Source organism: Populus nigra, chromosome 1, assembly GCF_951802175.1.
Source record: "Populus nigra chromosome 1, ddPopNigr1.1, whole genome shotgun sequence".
NCBI classification, from domain to species: Eukaryota; Viridiplantae; Streptophyta; class Magnoliopsida; order Malpighiales; family Salicaceae; genus Populus; species Populus nigra.
In genome coordinates, this window is record NC_084852.1 from 3,713,073 (window position 1) to 3,731,849 (window position 18,777).

Here is an 18,777-nt window from a genome sequence, read left to right on the forward strand (position 1 = left end):
ATATCCACAGAGAGCTAGATCTGGAAATTAAGGTAGGTAACAAAACAAAACTCAAGAGAAATTAAATTAACAATAACTTGGTTGAAAATGATTGATTGATTTGTTTTCAAAGATGAAAAAGTGTAAATAGATTTTAAATGACAAAAAAAAGTAAGTCTTGGTCCAAATCAATTTTAATGGTGATGTATTGGTGATTCCTTCAACATATATAAGATAACTCAACCTAATATCAACGATGGTGATATTAGATCGGAAGATATTATAATGAAGTTAAAAAAGATGAAGATTGATTATTGCTTAAGAATGAACAAGTATTTTCATATTAAGTAAGACATTGAATCAAGCAATCTCTATACCAAAACTAAGGTTTGTGCATAAAAATTCAAGATTATAACATTACCTAAATGATTTCTAAAATTTCTTTGCAATAATAAACATTCATGAAGAAAATGAAAAGATAGACATTAAGATTCATTCATATCTTAAAGAACTCACCTCAACCACCATCATCCTTGATTTGGATCCAAGAAGAAGATTAGCCAACCATGATTATATATAATAACACTTTAATAAACATAAAATGACTTGAATCAAACTGAAATAATGAGTTTTACAAGCTAAAGAACCGAAATCTATAAAGAAGAACACAACACAATTTCAGTAAAAATTCGGACACAAATCTGACTCTAACTTTGGACAGCAATTCGACCCTTTTAGAAGCCTCCTCCGGAGATGGCTATTAGAGACATATTTATAGGCCATTCTGTTAGCTTTCCAGATCATTAAAGAACAGCTCATTTGGACATGTGAGTCAAAAGTTATGGACAAAACACCGAAAGGTGTTCTGGAAAATCAAACCAGACCAGCTTGGAGAACACTTTGGTGCACGTTTTTCTTCCTCCTTTATGAGTTGTCTCTTTCTTCTTTTGACCCAAAATAATGTCACAATGTCCCCTCCAGCTTTCCATCCATGTGCTTGCCCTCTTGGATCAATGAATTACCCAAATAAATCAAATGTTATTTATTGTGTGGACATGTAGGATCATGGATTGTGTTTGGGCTGATTTGGAGGGTGATTTGGGGCTGATTTGGGGCTGAATTTAAGCATCAAATAAGGATACAAATGTACCTATTATTTGGGCTAAGATTGACATTGAAACCTTGAGTGTTTGATGGTTGAAGTTTGCACACAACATAAGGCATGTTTGGGCTTGAAATAGATCATATGATATTCTTTTCTAGAATTGGACTAGAATTGATTTTTGGGACAAATTTGGAGCACTTATTTGAACCAAGATTTGCTTCAATCTTCAACTAAATTTCTCTTCAATTCTTTGTTCCGAATTTCGACGTTGAATTTTCTGAAATAATTCATTTAAGCTCCAAAAACCTATCGAGACATTAAAAGAAACTTCATTACTAAAAAGCACATCAATTATTATAAAAAACCCAAATAAAAATAATAAATACATATGTAAAATAAGAGACTTAATGATATTTTTGATGCACAATCACACCCCCCAACTTAGATTTTGCTAGTCCTCAAGCAAAACAAAACATAAAACCTTTGAAATAAAAAGAATAAAAATAACATAATTAGGCTTGACTCATACACTTAAAGGACCTATCATGCAAACATTGGTATCTTTAACTTAGTGTACACAATAACAAATAAAGAAAAATAAGCATACTCACATTCTCTAAATCAAACATCCATACAAAATTCCAAATTCAATCGTATTTATCATGCAACCAACATAATTGATTCACGCAAAAACTCAACTTGTAATCTTCCCTTCTTACTACTACAAACAAGGTAGCAAACTAGAGAAATATCTATATATATTTTTTTCTTTTTTTTTTCTCTTTTTTTTTGAAGATATTATTTATTCTTTTTCTTTAAGTGGTCACTTCCCTTTTGACGCGAATACAAACATTTGTGATGAATGCACCCGGTTACTCACAAAGTCAAAACTTAACGTGCTTTGCATACTCATATTTCAAGCTGCCGTTTGACGTAAAGATAAACATTTGTGATGAATACCCCTAGTTACTGAGCAACTCAAAACATTGGAGTAGATAGAACTTTGTACACATTTGTGTAATAATGATTACTCTATTTACTTAAACCTTGTTTAGGACTAGATCAAAAGGGATGATCACAAGTAAAGCATCACACTCATCTTTCATGCATAATCACACAACTCACACAACTTTTACAAGGAAAGATGTACTTCAATAATCTTAAGAAAAAAGTATGCTATATCTTGCTTTATAAGATATTATCTATCCCAAATTAAAGCATGCAATGTTCAACACAATAATGAATCCAAAAATGTAATGTTGATCCTAAACAAGTCTCATTCACATACAAATGCAAGTTTTTTTTTTTTTAACAAGCATGGTTATCTCAAGCATTCAACATAATCAAATATCTAAAATTAAGTTTTTCATTATCCTCAATGTAAAAAAGAAAGAGAAGAAAAGTATAAAGATTAGAAAACTGTTACTCCCCTTTTGTTCTCAAGGATGAATGTCTGATTGAATTGGACATGAGCTGACTTCTTGCTTGATTTTTTTTTTTACCTGCATATCACAACTAAAAGAAAACATTGATGTTTTTTTTTTTTTTGAAAATAAAGAACCTCACACCCCCCAACTTAAAATAATGCATTGTCCCTAATGCATGAACAAGAAAATATAAGAGATGGACGAAAGAGAAAAGAAAATAAATAAATAAAAATGAAAAAAATAAAAATAAAAACTCATTACTTCTGACACTACAATGGTATTGGATCTTCAAGATCCAATGTCTCAACTTCAGCCACAAAGTTTTCAAGATAAGGTTTTAATCGATGACCATTTACTTTGAAAACATTTCCATTCTTAGGATTTTCTACCTCAAATGCACCATGCTCAGATATGGATTTAATCACAAATGGACCAATCCATTTTGTCCTCAACTTCCCAGGAAAAAGATGTAATCGTGAATTATACAAGAGAACCTTTTGACCAACATGAAAGGATTTTCTAAGAATATGTTTATCATGCAAGGCTTTCATCTTATGTTTTGAAATTTTTGCATTTTCAAATGCATCATTTCTCAGCTCCTCTAATTCATCCAATTGAAGCTTTCTATTTTTGCCAACCTCATTTTCATTGTCATTGAATTGCCGGATGGCCCAATATGCACGGTGTTCAATCTCAACAGGGAGATGACAAGGCTTTCCATAAACTAGCCTATAAGGAGACATTCCTAAAGAGGTCTTGTAAGCAGTGCGATATGCCCACAAAGCATCAACTAGTCGTAGGGACCAATCTTTACGGTTTGGATTGACTGTTTTCTCTAGAATGTTCTTGATCTCCCTATTTGCCAACTCAGCTTGGCCACTAGTTTGTGGATGATAGGGGGTACTGACCTTGTGAATTACACCATATTTTCTCATCAAAATCCCAACAGGCTTGTTACAAAAATGCTTACCCCCATCACTAATCATAGCCCGGGGCATGCCAAAACGAGAGAAAATGTTTTCTTTCAAGAATTTGACCACAACTCGATGGTCATTGGTTCGAGATGCAATGGCATCCACCCATTTAGACACATAATCAACAGCTACAATGATGAATTGGTAACCAAATGAACTTGGAAAAGGTCCTATGAAATCTATCCCCCAACAATCAAATATTTCCAAAACAAAAATGGGGTTTAGGGGCATCATGTTACGCCTAGTAAGGTTACCTAGTCGTTGGCATCGGTCACATGCAACACAGAAAGCATGGACATCTTTGAACATGGTGGGCCAATAAAAACCACACTGCAAGATCTTGGCAGTGGTTTTCTTGGAAGAGAAATGCCCACCACAGGCTAATGCATGACAAAAATTAATTACACTTGGAATTTCATGATCAGGGATGCACCGCCTAACAATTTGGTTAGGGCAGTATTTAAATAGGTAGGGGTCATCCCAAAAAAAGGTACGCACGTTGCGCAAGAATTTTTGTTTGTCAAGTTTAGACCAATGAGAAGGAATCTGACTTGTGGCTAGGTAATTTGCTATGTCAGCATACCATGGAGAGCCAATATAGGAAACAGTACCTGTATAAAATAAATTTTCATCAGCAAAGAATTCATTTATTGGAGATTCATCAATTATGGTCTCATAGCTTGAAAGACAGGACAAATGATCAGCCACTACATTCTCTACTCCCTTTTTATCTCGAATTTCAAGGTTAAACTCTTGGAGTAAGAGGATCCATCGAATCAAACGTGGCTTGGCATCTTGTTTTGTGAGCAAGTATTTCAATGCTGCATGATCAGTGAAAACAATAACAAGAGATCCAACCAAATAAGACCGAAACTTATCCAATGCAAAGACCACATCTAAAAGTTCTTTTTCAGTTGTAGTGTAATTCAATTGAGCATCATTCAAAGTCTTGCTAGCATAATAAATGACATGAGGTTTCTTATCTTTTCTTTGCCCTAAAACAGCCCCTACCGCAAAATCACTAGCATCACACATCAGTTCAAATGGTAAAGACCAATCAGGAGCTTGCATGATTGGTGCAGTGGTCAACAACCCTTTAAGCTTTTCAAAAGCTTCTTGACATTTTGATGTCCAATCAAATTGAACATCTTGTGACAACAAGTTACACAATGGTTTGGCAATGGTACTAAAAGAATGAATGAATCTTCGGTAAAAACCAGCGTGTCCTAAAAAGGATCTCACATCTTTCACACTCCGAGGGGTAGGTAATTTTTGAATGACTTCAACCTTTGACTTATCTACCTCTATCCCTTTTGAAGAGACAATATGACCTAAGACAATGCCATATGTCACCATAAAATGACATTTCTCCCAATTAAGTACAAGATTCCTCTCTTCACACCTTTCAAGAACTTTTTCTAAATGCATTAGACACAACTCATAAGAATCCCCATAAACTGAAAAATCATCCATGAAAACTTCCAAAAAATTTTCCACCATGTCACTAAAGATACTCATCATACACCTTTGAAAAGTGGCTGGTGCATTACACAAGCCAAAAGGCATTCTTCTATAAGCATAGGTACCAAAAGGACAAATGAAAGTGGTTTTTTCTTGGTCTTCTAAAGAAATCTCAATTTGGTTGTAACCTGAGTATCCATCAAGAAAACAATAGAAAGCTCTTCCGGCTACTCTTTCAAGCACTTGGTCTAAAAATGGAAGTGGAAAATGATCCTTCCTAGTCACCATGTTCAACTTACGATAATCAATGCACATACGCCATCCAGTTTGGATTCTAGTTGGTACTAGCTCATTATTTTCATTCTTCACTACCGTGACTCCAGATTTTTTAGGGACAACTTGGGTTGGACTAACCCATTTTGAGTTTGCAATGGGGTAAATGATACCCGCATCAAGTAGCTTAAGCACTTCACATCTTACTACTTCCTTCATGTTTGGGTTCAATCGTCTTTGCATTTGCCTCACAGTTTTAGCCTCTTCTTCAAGATAGATTCTATGTGTGCATAAAAGAGGGCTAATTCCTTTCAAGTCAGTAATAGTCCACCCAATTGCTTTCTTGTGTTTTCTCACCACTCTCAAAAGTTCTTGTTCCTGCTCTATGCTAAGTTTTGATGAAATCACAATAGGATATGATTCATCTTCCCCTAGAAATGCATACTTAAGATCACTCGGTAAAGGCTTCCTTTCTGGTTTATAAGGTTGGACAAGAGATGCCTCAGCTTTCACTTGGGGTGAAATCAAAGGCTCAAACGATGGGGTCCATTGACCTATTGACATAAGAGGCATTGGATCTAGATAAGTCTCGAGTTCTCTTACTTCCTCATCAACACATTCCAAAGAATAAAATCTTTCATCATGAATTAAAGTTCTCTCCAATGGATCCTTTATCCATTCTCTCTCAAAGTGTTCTTGACAAACTGTTTGGATAAAATCTACCTCTCTAATATCCTCATGTTCACCAATTTGTTTAGAGACATTGAATATGTTCATCTCCACAGTCATGTTCCCAAAAGACAATTTCATCACCCCATTCCTACAGTTGATTAAAGCATTGGATGTAGCTAGGAAAGGTCTACCTAAGATGACTGGGATGGGAGCATTAGAACCTTGAATAGGTGCAGTGTCCAACACTACAAAATCAACAGGAAAGTAGAATTTATCTACTTGGACCAACACATCCTCAACAATACCCCTGGGAATCTTGATTGACCTATCAGCTAATTGAAGGGTGATTTGAGTAGGCTTGATTTCTCCTAAACCTAATTGTTCGTAAATAGTGTAGGGTATCAAATTCACACTTGCTCCTAAATCCAACAAAGCTTGGTCTATCTTATGACTTCCAATAATGCATGAAACGGTAGGGCAACCAGGATCTTTGTATTTGGGAGGGGTCTTAAACTGGATGATAGCACTAGCATGTTCAGTTAGAAAGGCTTTTTCTTTCACATTCAATCTCCTTTTGACTGTGCATAAGTCCTTAAGGAACTTTGCATAAGAAGGGACTTGTTTAATTGCATCAAGAAGTGGGATGTTGACTTTCACTTGTTTGAACAATTCATATATTTCTGAGTTGATAAGATCATGTTTAGGTTTCCCTAACCTTTGTGGAAATGGTGCTTTAGGAACAAATTCTAAATCACTCATTTTGACTCCAATTTTTCTTGAATCATCTCCTTTCTCACTCATCTCTTTCTCATTTATCTCACCTTCTTTGTCACTCAAGCTCTCATTTGTCACTTGTGTTTTGATTTCCTCTTCACTTTCCCTAGATTCCTCCTCCACAATACTTCTAAGAATCCCAAAACCTATAGCTTTGTCAATAATCTTTCCAAATCTAAGGGTAGTGATGGCTTGGACTTGTTCATGGTTTGAAGGTTCACTAGATAAGGATTCACTCATGTGTACCTGACCTCTAGGATTTGGCATTGGTTAAGCTGGGATCTTTCCCTTCTCTTGAATGCTTAGTGATTGAGTCAACTTGGTTAGTTGACTTCGAATGTCATCTAAGGTCCTATTGGTCTGGTCTTGAAATTTGTAAGCTTGGTTGTTGATTCCTCCTTGTGTTTGCATGAATTGTTGAAGAGTATCCTCTAGGGATCTCTTATGAGGTGGTTGGTATGTGTTATGTATGGGAGCATGAAATGGTTGGGGTGGAGGTTGAAATGTTTGAGGTACTAAAGGACCCTCATTTCTCCATCCAAAATTTGGGTGGTTCCTCCATCCAGGATTGTAGGTCTCAGAGTAGGGATTGCCTACTTGGTTTGAAAATGGCTTTCTAGCATTACTTGAATCAGAAGTTTGGCCATATAGCACTTCCTTGAAGGCTGGAATGGTAGGACACTCAGTTGTCCTATGCCCTTTGCTCTCACAAACAACACAACTTTCCTCTTGTTGTTCACTCATGACATGCACTTTTTTAATCTCAAGAGACTCTACTTTCCTAGCCAATGAGGCTAATCTAGCATTGAGGTCATCAGTCTCTTTCAATTGGAACTTCCCACTTGAATGAGAAATGGTGTTTCTAGACTCAACATGAAGTGGGAGAGAAGTCTCCCATTGCTTTGTGTTTTCAGCCAATTGATCAAAGAAATCAAAGGCTTCACTTGGTTCTTTGTCATAAAACTCACCATTACACATGGTTGACACTAGCTTTTTAAAATCTGCGGTAAGAGAGTCGTAGAAGAAACTCACTAACCTCCACATCTCAAAACCATGGTGAGGGCATGCATTTAACAAGTCTTTGAACCTTTCCCAAGCTTGGTGAAATGACTCATTTGGACTACAAGAAAAATTCATCATTTGACGTTGTAAGGTTGTCGTCCTATGAGTGGGGAAGTATTTTTTCAAAAATTCAGCTTGCATTTCTCTCCATGTACCTATAGACCTAGGACGCAAGGAGTTTAGCCAAAGCTTGGCTTTATCCTTTAGAGAGAATGGGAACAATTTAAGACGAATAGTTTCCTCGGTGCATGTTCTATCAATAAAAGTATTACATACCTCTTCAAAGTCTTTAATGTGTATGTATGGATTTTCAGAATCCATACCGTGAAATGTGGGAAGAAGTTGAATCATGCCCGGTTTCAAATTGAAAGCTTGTTGGTTAAGAGGTAAGATAATACACGAAGGTGTACTTTGTCTAGCCGGGTGAAGATACTCTCTAAGAGTTCGAAAATTAGGTTGATCATTGAATTGTGGAGGTCCATTACCTTGAACACTCCCTTCACCCTCTACATCTTCAACATTAGCCATGATAAAAAAATAATAATATAACAATTATATGAATACGAAAGGAAAGGAAAAGAAAAAGAAAAATAAAAAAAAATGATTGCAAATAAAAGTAAATGAAACGTAAAAGATAAAGTAATAGCTCAAAAATAAAAATACAACAAATTAAGAAAATCACTCTCTAACTAATAAGCAATATTAACAACAATAAATATTAAAAGATAATTATAACAAGGATGAATAAAAGGCGGTAGTACCGGCCAAGCACTTCAAACAATAAATATAAAAAAAATAACAACAATAAACAACAAAATAAAATAAAATGAACAAAAGGCGGTAGTACCGGCCAAGCACTTCAGACAATAAATATAAGAAAAATAACAACAATAAACAACAAAATAAAATAAAATAAACAAGAGGCGGTAAAACCAGCCTTATAATATAAACAATAAATATTATAAACTAATTAGAATAGACAATAAAAGAAAAATGGTTGAACAACCAAAATCCAACAATTAATAGTCTAGTCCACAATCCAATATCCGAAAAGTTGAGGTCAAATTTTTTTTTTTAGGCGGTAAAACCAGCCATTTGATTTTTTATTTTTATGTATTTTTTTTTTGTTTTCCAATAATCAAATAGAAATTTGTTACCTTTGCTTGCTAGCTCCCCGGCAACGGCGCCAAAATTGCTTGACCGCTTTTTATGTTCGGCTTGTTTTAACTCGCAAGTGCACGAGTGTGCGATGTAGCAATTAACTCGGTAAGATCGAGGTCATATCCACAGAGAGCTAGATCTGGAAATTAAGCTAGGTAACAAAAAAAAATTCAAGAGAAATTAAATTAACAATAACTTGGTTAAAAATGATTGATGGATTTGTTTTCAAAGATGAAAAAGTGTAAATAGATTTTAAATGACAAAAAAAAGTAAGTCTTGGTCCAAATCAATTTTAATGGTGATGTATTGGTGATTCCTTCAACATATATAAGATAACTCAACCTAATATCAACGATGGTGATATTAGATCGGAAGATATTACAATGAAGTTTAAAAAGATGAAGATTGATTATTGCTTAAGAATGAACAAGTATTTTCATATTAAGTAAGACATTGAATCAAGCAATCTCTATACCAAAACTAAGGTTTGTGCATAAAAATTCAAGATTATAACATTACCTAAATGATTTCTAAAATTTCTTTGCAATAATAAACATTCATGAAGAAAATGAAAAGATAGACATTAAGATTCATTCATATCTTAAAGAACTCACCTCAACCACCATCATCCTTGATTTGGATCCAAGAAGAAGATTAGCCAACCATGATTATATATAATAAAACTTTAATAAACATAAAATGACTTGAATCAAACTGAAATAATGAGTTTTACAAGCTAAAGAACCGAAATCTATAAAGAAGAACACAACACAATTTCAGTAAAAATTCGGACACAAATCTGACTCTAACTTTGGACAGCAATTCGACCCTTTTAGAAGCCTCCTCCGGAGATGGCTATTAGAGACATATTTATAGGCCATTCTGTTAGCTTTCCCAATCATTAAAGAACAGCTCATTTGGACATCTGAGTCAAAAGTTATGGACAAAACACCGAAAGGTGTTCTGGAAAATCAAACCAGACCAGCTTGGAGAACACTTTGGTGCACGTTTTTCTTCCTCCTTTATGAGTTGTCTCTTTCTTCTTTTGACTCAAAATAATGTCACAATGTCCCCTCCAGCTTTCCATCCATGTGCTTGCCCTCTTGGATCAATGAATTACCCAAATAAATCAAATGTTATTTATTGTGTGGACATGTAGGATCATGGATTGTGTTTGGGCTGATTTGGAGGGTGATTTGGGGCTGATTTGGGGCTGAATTTAAGCATCAAATAAGGATACAAATGTACCTATTATTTGGGCTAAGATTGACATTGAAACCTTGAGTGTTTGATGGTTGAAGTTTGCACACAACATAAGGCATGTTTGAGCTTGAAATAGATCATATGATATTCTTTTCTAGAATTGGACTAGAATTGATTTTTGGGACAAATTTGGAGCACTTATTTGAACCAAGATTTGCTTCAATCTTCAACTAAATTTCTCTTCAATTCTTTGTTCCGAATTTCGACGTTGAATTTTCTGAAATAATTCATTTAAGCTCCAAAAACCTATCGAGACATTAAAAGAAACTTCATTACTAAAAAGCACATCAATTATTATAAAAAACCCAAATAAAAATAATAAATACATATGTAAAATAAGAGACTTAATGATATTTTTGATGCACAATCAACCACCAAGGAAAACACCAACAGTTTGTGTTCGTCAATGTATTGTAGAGGCGAAGGGTACTGTTCCCCTCCCCCTGGAACTATTCATTATCAACACCACCGAGGCAAACACTGATGGTATGTGTTTGTTAGTGTATTCAAAAGGTGACGAGTACTCCTCCCCTTCTCATGTCGGTGGTAATTAAAGTGCTATTAGTTTCTCAAGTGAATTATCGATGGGATGTGAATTTCAATGTGTAGGTAATTAATGCATCTTTAACCGTGTACTACTTATAAATTTTTACCAATGATATCATAGACGGACTGCCAAAAATCTGGAGGGTTTTTTTGAAAATTTTAGAACGAATAAAAATTTCAAGGTTACTTTACTGAGGGAATCACCGATGAATTAATTAAAAATAATATTATTTAATAGTCTGTCAGTGATTCCCTCTGTAAAAATACAGTGTAAAACCTAGTGAACCCACTGGAAGTTCATTTTTTTTTTCTTTTCACTCTCTCAATTCTCTCTATTCTTACACTCTTACTCTCTCAATCCTCTCTTGTTTCAAGTCTTCTCAAGTAGAATTAACAGGTATATATGATGGATTTTTTTGATATATTTTCTTCTTATTTTCCTTTTTTTTGGTTTATTAACAATGTATTTTTATTTTTTATATTTTTTATCACGCGTAGATAAACTTTAAATTAAGCATACCATTAAGGTAAGCATTTTTCATTCCTAAAGCTTATATTTGTTTTGTTTTTTTTTTTTCTATTTTTGTCTACTTTATATATTGTTTTAATGTGTTTGTTGAATTTTAATTGTTATTGTTAAATTTGTGATATAAATGTTAATTAAATATATATGATTAATATTGTTTTTCTATTTTATTGTCTACATTTCAATAATTTTCTATTGTGTTTGTCGAATTTTAATTATTATTGTCAAATTTGTAGTATAAATATTAGTTGAATGTATAGGATTAAATCTAATTACAAAGAATTCTAGTCAATTCAGGAGTAAAAAAATTATCATGTTGAAAATGAGAAGAAATTGAATAATCCAAACTTGTTGGTATAAATAAATTAAAATCAACTGGTTTGTGGCATATATTTTGTAAATTTATAAGATTAAAAATTCTTGGTAGTTTCTAGTATAGGGAGGTGCCGCTGATTTTTTTTTAACAAAAAATTCAGAATTGATTTTGCAAATATTCATTAAATTTGTGTAGATGTATAGAGGAAAATCAACTTCACGTCGTGAGCACATGATCGCAGCTAGTTTTTCTAGCAGCAATGATGACAACGTGTCTTTGGGTGCCGAGCAAGAAGAGGTACGTGCATCAAATCATGACATTGCCTCTTACAGTGTTGTTCCACAATGTAGAGGCAGTGTGCCTTTACTACGGAATCAATTCACTCGAAAAACATGAGGCGCATTGGAAGGATGACCTTTCAATGTAAGTTTGTTTTGCTTTGAGTTTGTTTATGTTTAACAATTTATGAATAATTAATATTTCATTAATTTTATTGATTGTCAAGTTCACAAACATTAAGGCTGCATAGGTAATAACATTGCCATTTAAATCATTGATGATGATTTCATTATTTCAATGGAGTTAGAATTCTAGACATCCTGATTAGAAACCTCATGTTGATACATGGTTTTCAAGATTTCAAGTTAGTGTTAACTTAAAATTTTAACTATTTTTTATGTAAATTCATTTACTTTATTTGGAATTTATTTTTCATAAATTGTTAATGCAAAGGTAAATTTGAATGGGATAAAGAGAATGACAATGTTGCGGGAAGGGTTTAAGAGAATCACACTGCAACTAGGTAACGACAAAAACAATACGATAATTATTTTTTATTTTAAATATTAAAATTTCATTTTTCATTAACTTATAGAATATGTTTGTATCATATAGGTTGTATGATTTTTGGCATGAAGCGCAAAAAAAGCTAGACAATATGTTAGGGAAAATGTTTTGCCTGGTTGGAATGACATGGCGGTGTGGAAGGATTTCAAGCCGCCATACATCCCGAAGGATACATGGGTGAAATATATTCAGTACGTGATGTCTGAATGTTTCACATGATGCTTACATTCCAGTGCGAGGAACAAGAGCTAGCAAATTCTCAGCTCGGTAATCACACATACTAGCAGCTCCGTTCCTTTCTTTCGCATGCAAATCAGATGGTAAGATTATTTTTAATCACATCTATCTTTAATTAATTTGTTGCTATTTATAAATATATTTAACTTGCAACATTTTTTTACTACAGGCTACGACTCTTGGACATGAATCAAGCCCAATGGAGCTTTTTGTGGAGACGCATGTGCGGAGTGAAGACAACCAAAAAGGGGTGCAATAGTTCGTTGACAACTGCGCTCAACACTTTATGGTATGTTCAACTATTTTCTTTTGTAAGTTATTATTTTCTTGAATTGAATTTGATGATTTTAGTTTTTATTTCGACGAGACATATAATAACCAATTGAGGGAGAATTATGGGGACAATCTTTCAACCCACTCGGATTTTGATCCGAATTTATGGATGGAGGCAAAATCGTTTGGTAGACCCAATAGAAATCAGGTGTACGGACTCTCCAACACTACAATTAAGAACTTGTGGGTGGCCTGTAGTGTCTCAATCATTGGGAGCTCCCAATCGGTATCGAACACCCAGTCTCAGGAGTTTGTGGCCTTGAAACAACATATAACTCATCTCACCAAAAAATATGAGCAACTTTTAGTGGATTTTGTACAACTTTGTCAAATGGTCAGAGACATAACATCAAAGATAGGTGGTACATATGCGCCTCTTATTTGGTCATATGGTCACGGGAACGACCAACCTCCTCCTCCTCCTCCTCCTCTAGTGTCACCATTATTCTAGTTTAATGCAACACCCTGTAATCTAATCCATTCTTAAAAGAACTTTGAGCCTTAACTTTAGAAAATGAGTTTTGATTTTTTTTTGTTGAACTTATCTACGACTTGCCAAAATTTTGGCAGAGTTTCTCCTATACCGGAAGGTCCCAAGTTATCGACAATCATCTTGTACACACCTTATACTCATCTCTCAATCATATCTTAATCATGTTGAACCTCAAAAACCACATCATTCATGGTACATGCATAACATTTCGCATATTCATTTCTTTCCCATTAACACACATAATTATAATAAATATAATTAAATAAACATTAAAATTACAAAAACAAAATAGTACAATTTTATATCTCAACACTTAATGTAAAAGGAGTACTATTACGTATTAAGTCATTTAGTTCCTTAAAGACAAAATACATTAATGTTCATTTTCTTCTCTAATCATACAAAAGAAGACTAGAGGACCTAAAACACTACTCCAGGCATAAATGTGAAGGACCTACAATTTCATAATGTATAGAATAAATATAACAAGAATAAAATATAGCATATAAGGAAAATCACACAATACATGCACATATAATCAAACATATATTCAACACTACACAATCATAGTTCTTTGAAATTGTCATTTAACCTTCCATTATTACATCTTTATTCATCATTCCTGGAATCATTGAACATTTTTATTTTGTGTCTTGTTTCACCTCAAGAGTGCACTTAATTCGTTATAATATCTACCATGTAATTTCTCTCTCTCTCTCTCTCTCTCTACATCAATTCAAATCCCAACATCTATTATACCCATTATGGCTCTTCCATATAAATTGTCAAACTCGTTATATTTTTTTATCCAATTTTGATTTTTAAATATATTCAACTTACATATTTCTTGTGCTAATTATGGCACCTTCCAATGTTTCTTTAAATTTTCAGTAAAGTCTCCCTTTATCATGGAACCTATCATCATTTTCACACTATTCATATCCGATCCATCTTCAAATAATATGAATATCATATATACATCAATTAATCAATCTATTTAATTCATCAACCTAACTTATTTGGCCACCATAATTAAGGCCAAATTTCATTATCCTTCACTTATGTGGCTGACTAATTATACAATTCTTCATTTACTTTCTCACATCATTCTAAATAGTAACCAACTTACTTCTTATTGAATACCGCGTATCTAGCCTACAAAATTTTTAACCATGATAATTCATTTTTGATTCTAAATATTATAACAATTTGTTTATGTTCGTCTTCAATGTTTGAACCAAGCCCTCTATGATCTTATCTCATACATTAGGTAGAACCATTGATAGTCATTATTATAGGTCATTTCATCACTATTATTAGCATCTTGTTACACTGTTACAATTACCACCAAATTCTTATCATGTCAACAATAACACAAAACCTCAATATAACATATTTACATTATTAGTCATGATTTCTTTGATATCCTCCATGTGCACACGATTCTCAAATTGTATCAATTACAATTCCTCAAATAATTCAAAATACATCATATATATATATATATATATATATATATATATATATATCATTGAATTCGTCAATTGTACAACACTTACCATGGTCAATGAACTTCTATTCTTCCATCCCAAGCAATACGATATTTGCCTCAATCCTTCACAAGGATTAGATCATCATCAATTTAATTTTTTTTATTTCTTCAATAATCCATAACATAAACATAATGTACCACTTTTGTTTAACAGTTAGGTTTCATTCATCATTTCATTTATAGTTTGACAAATCAATCATCCCGACATTTTGACACCATCCAAGTCAATTTAACTTAAATTACATATTCCGATCTTTAGAAAAAATTGATGCCGCTAGCCCGTTATCGGTAACTAGTTCCTCCACCCATATTATTCCATACTTTTCATAATACCTTGAAATATTTCTAGAAATGCCGATGTCAAGATTATTGACATCATTAACTTTGACTTTAGGAATAGCTAATCAAGTTTCATGTGAGTGTTGATATTGACGTCTCCAATCGATATCATTAATTATTCTCACCCGAATAGTTAATCAAGTTCAACATCTCTCATTTTCAAGGATAATAATGCTGATGTTAGTAAACCTTAGTAACATTATTAGCCTCCACATTCAGGACCGGCGAATCAAGTTTGAGGAATGATAACAAACGAAGTCCATTAATGTAAATTATATTCTTAAATCAATCAAATACTCAAATTCATTTTAATTTCTTGTTTATCTCACTTTATCCTTTCTCTTTGTGGTTTCACCCATAGATGCAAAGACCAAGAATTTAACAAGTTAGCAAAATTAACATTACATAAAAAGTGTAGGTATAGAACACTTACCTGTTGCAGAAGCTCAGCTCGTGCTCCTTTGTTTTTGTTGTGCCTCTCCTATGGTCCCTCCTCAAGCTCCTACTATAGAAGCTCTTAAAAAGTTAGGTCCCCCCTTCAAATGCTTCTCCTACATTTTAATATAACATCCTGAATCAATATTCGAATCTTCATGATTTATTCATAATATTCATAAATTCACAAAATCAAATACTTTCGTAAACAATTTCCATGGATGTTTTTTATTTTCTTGCTTATCATTTAAATTCATTTACATTAGAATTTATTTACACTAACATTAAATTTCCAATTAACTCAATTCTTCATCAATGATTTTCAATGTCTAAAAGACATGACTTCTCATTATTGATTTTTTTTCCTGGTGTTCAAAGACATGAATTTTCACCACCAATTTTCTAATGTCCTAAGACATTTAATCTATCACCAAAAAATGTAATTTAGCTTAAATTTTAGCAATGACTACACATGCCAAATGTTTTCCAAAACACACTCAAAATGATTCCTTATATCATAATTCAATTTACAACATCCCTTACCATGATTTGCTATTCATTTCTTCATCAAGACACGTAATTTACCAAACATTTCAGCGTCTATTTAACTAACATGGTCAGTCACAACAAGGGTTAATTTTCCAAAGTTAGTCTCAATTTATCCCAAACTACTTTCTCATATCATGTTTCGCATTTCAATACAACCAAAGTATTAATTAATCACTATATTGTTTTTAGAATTTAACTATACCATCACTTATCAACACATCAAACATAACTCAAATACAACACAAACAATTCTTAAACACTTTCATCATCATTAAACCCATTACAATTATCCTTAGCCCCAAAACATACTTTTTATGCAAAACATCATATTCTCAGTCAATATTTCTCAAACCAAACTTAAAACATAATTGTGTAACTTTTGAATTCAATAAATCCAAATGGCAACATTATACATTATCATATATAATATAAATGTATGGATACATCCATTCATACTGGACCGGGCCTCCAACTTTTGTCTCATACTGTAGATGTATGGGTAGATGCTCCATAGAGTTAAAAAAAGATGGAGGGAATATCATCTCAAGTTTGCATATTGTCTCGACCATATTTGTTTCAAGCCTCTCAATGTGTTGTGTCTGCAACTTGTTGGAGCATATATCTCTAAAGAAATGATTGATCTCTGTGAGTGCATTTTATATCTCCCTTGACAATAAATCATGATAAGCTAGTGGAATGAGTGTTTGCATAAACACATGGCAGTCATGGCTCTTCATTCCATATAATCTATAATCCTCTAAATTAATCAACCTTGATATGTTCGAAGCATGTCCATCAGAAAAATACAGACTCTTTAGCCATCGGTACACCAATAGTTGTGCATTATTGTCTCAAGCGAAGCTTGCTTTGAGCTTTGTGACCCATGACCTCGCACAAACCAGCTGACATGACCAAAAGATTGATGTCTTCTCCCAAGTGTAGGAGTGTCGAAGAAATAAATAACCCAACAAGACCAGGGTTGAACCATAGGGAGGTTAACTGTATAAACTACAAATAAAAAATAGATAATAACAGAAAATGAGTTAAAGAGAGCTTTGAGATGTGATATTGATGTAAGGATTAAATAAGGATTAAATAATTGTCAAGGTTAGAGGATCCATTAATGGTATTTCAAACAGGTATAGTATAAACTCTTTTTATTACTCAACTGGAAACCACACACAAAGGATGTTCCAATCAGATTATAAATTGTTAACATGATTACATTAGTTATCTTATTCGAATAATGTTAATACTTGTAAATGTTGTCAGGTATTCATGATTATAACTTATGTTAACAACAAATCAAGTTCCTTTCATAGCACAAGTGTCGGTTATACCATACGGTTGGGCTATGAAAGTGCCAAGTACTTGTTGTACCAAGGGTTATACAACATAAATCTAGATTAACCATTTAACAAGTAAAGTATTAAAAGTGAATAAGATAACAAATACAAAACATGTTAGTATCAAACATTAAAGTCCATGTTGAGTTTATACTATACTTATTCTTACACCATTAGTGTAACCTTTTCACTTGGACATAGTAAACTTAACTAAATATAATGAAAGAGAGAAATATAAAAAAACAAGATAAGAACATAAATAAGATATAAGTTAACCAAGTAAAGGAAAGGAAATGAAAAGCATAAATAAGAGATTAATGAAAAGCATAAATAAGAGATTAATGAAAGCAAAACTTAAGCATTACAAAAAATATAAAGAAAAAGAGCAAGAACATGATCTTGATCTAAAAACCAAGATGCCTAAATGCATGGAAAATGCCTCTTTTTATAGGCCAAAATTTGGAACTATTGATTTGATGATTAATTGTTGAGTGGGTGGCCACATCTTGACTTGGTGACAATCCTTATCTTCTTGTTTGAACAAAACATCATTGTTAACATTAGAATTTAAATAGATAGTCCTCATAAAAGTTGTAGGAAATTGTCTCAGCTTTCCAACAAAAAAAGAATCGGTGCATTTGGACTTCTAGAACTCGAGATATGGGTTAAACACTGAAATATATCTGGGCTGCAGGACAGAATCTGACTTCTTTATTGTTACTACAATTTGAACTTGAAAATAGCGTTTTTGAATCTTGGACTCTTCATGAAAGTTTTAGGCCTATGTCTTAGCTTTCCATCCGTATAGACTAGACCTAAATCTAAGTTTTACAGTTCCAATTTGGACTGAACTAGCATCTCTTTTCTAAGCTTAGCCCTCTCTTTGTCTTCTCAATTTCAGTAGTTAAACTCATCAATCAATCCTTTGATTTATGTGATAGGCCTGCATTTAAAATGAACATTTACCATAAATTAAAGGTATCTTATAATATTAGACATGATATTATAAAACATGCTCTAGTTAAGGAGTTATTGATACTGTAAGTGCAAAATGATGATATAAAACCTTGATAAAAATATATTTTTAAGTACTAATCACCAACTCTAT